This window comes from Myotis davidii, unplaced genomic scaffold, assembly GCF_000327345.1.
Source record: "Myotis davidii unplaced genomic scaffold, ASM32734v1 scaffold118, whole genome shotgun sequence".
In the NCBI taxonomy this organism is placed as follows: domain Eukaryota; kingdom Metazoa; phylum Chordata; class Mammalia; order Chiroptera; family Vespertilionidae; genus Myotis; species Myotis davidii.
The window spans coordinates 2,267,761-2,269,186 of record NW_006290441.1 but is presented as its reverse complement, the minus strand read 5'-3'; the positions used below and the strand labels follow the sequence as shown (position 1 = coordinate 2,269,186).

At 64.8% G+C, this 1,426-nt stretch overlaps 1 long non-coding RNA gene across 1 annotated transcript in view; it reads left to right on the top strand.

Annotated features, from left to right (window-relative positions):
- The first annotated feature begins 6 nt into the window (after positions 1–6).
- Positions 7–1,426, top strand: part of LOC107183043 — a 6,309-nt gene continuing 4,889 nt past the window's right edge. The window contains exon 1 of the long non-coding RNA XR_001513818.1: positions 7–269. This is a non-coding gene — a long non-coding RNA (uncharacterized LOC107183043). The remainder of the gene's footprint in view (positions 270–1,426) is intronic.

Genomic DNA, 1,426 nt, shown 5'->3' with positions numbered 1-1,426 from the left:
CCCCTCGCTCCTCTGGCCGGAAGGAGGCCGCTCTGGGGCCGGGAGGGGGCAGCGGGCCACAGCGAGTCTGCCGAGGGCTGATGGGACCCACAGCCGCGCCGAGCTTTTTTTTTTTTTTACCTTCAACAACCCAGAACGCTGGCGCTATTTTACAGATGAGGAAAGTGAGGCCCAGAGAGTGAGGCAATTGCCCAAGGGGACACAGGCAATGACAGATCTGGGGCAAAACCCATGTGTCCTGACTCCAGGGCCTCTCCCAGCCATTCCTGGTATGTACGGGGGCGGCCAGTGCAGGCCTGCGGGGGGGCACCTGGGGGGCGGGTGTGTGTGTGATGGGGGCAGCCCCTGCTCCTCCTCAGCCCAGCATTTCCTCTGGGGGCCAAAGGAGGGGCTGCTGGCACCTTGAGCCTGTTGGTTGTGATTCATCTCCCCACCGTCCCCCCTCCGGCCTGGGCCCTGTTCTGCAAGTGTCTAGGAAAGGGACAGCCCCCCCCCTCCCCCCCACTGGAGCCTCTGGGGCTGCTGGCTGGAGGCAGCGAGAGTGAGTGAGGAGCAGGGGCAGCCACGCAGCAGGGGCCGTTTCCTGCCTGGTTTGACCCTGGCTGTCCCTGTGGAGGCCCCAGCAAACAGAGCAAGGTCATCCAGGGCAGAATTCCAGCCCGAGGCCCGAGCCGTGACTGCAGTTTTCCCGATAAGGCTCAAGAAGGGACATAGAGTGTCCTCCCCACACCCACACCCTGTCAGCACCTCCACTCTGGTGAAGCGTGGGCTGCAGACAGCCTGCCTGGAGAAGAGACAGAGATAGACGGGGACAGATAAGGAGACAGACAGCCAGGGAGAGCGAGGGCAAGGCACCCAGAGGGAGAAGATGGGGGGCCTCTGGGGCCGCCGCCCAGGCAGGGGGTCTGGAGCCTGGAGGTCAGCAGGGGTCCCGGGACTGTGCTTGCTAGGGCTACGCTTGGGTGCGGATATTGGGGAAAGGCCGACCTGGGAGCTTGGGTGAGGTGATGGAGGAGTCACTGTGGGGCGTGGCCCCCCAGTCTCCAGGAGGCCAGGCCAGAGGGGTGGAGAGGCGGGGCCCTGTACCTGTGGTGGAGGGGCAGTAGGGGGTCCCAGGGGCGAATGCAGCAGGGCCCAGGCCGCGAAGTCCCTCCTGCTTTCTGGGCTCCCGGCTGGGACGTTTCCCTGCACCCTGTCATAGAAAGTTTGCACCCAACACTGACTGTTTGGCTTGGCAGGGCCCTAAAGTCACAGCTGGCCTGTGGGCGCCCAGTCACTGTATAGAGCTGAGTCAGTCACAACCGCTTCCCCCACCCCCTGGGGGGCAGGAGGCTCTGCTGGTGCCGGCACACACAGGCGCATCCGCACAGGTATGCACAGAGCGCGTGCTGCTGAGTCATGGCTGCCTCCCCGGGGCACGTGCCTG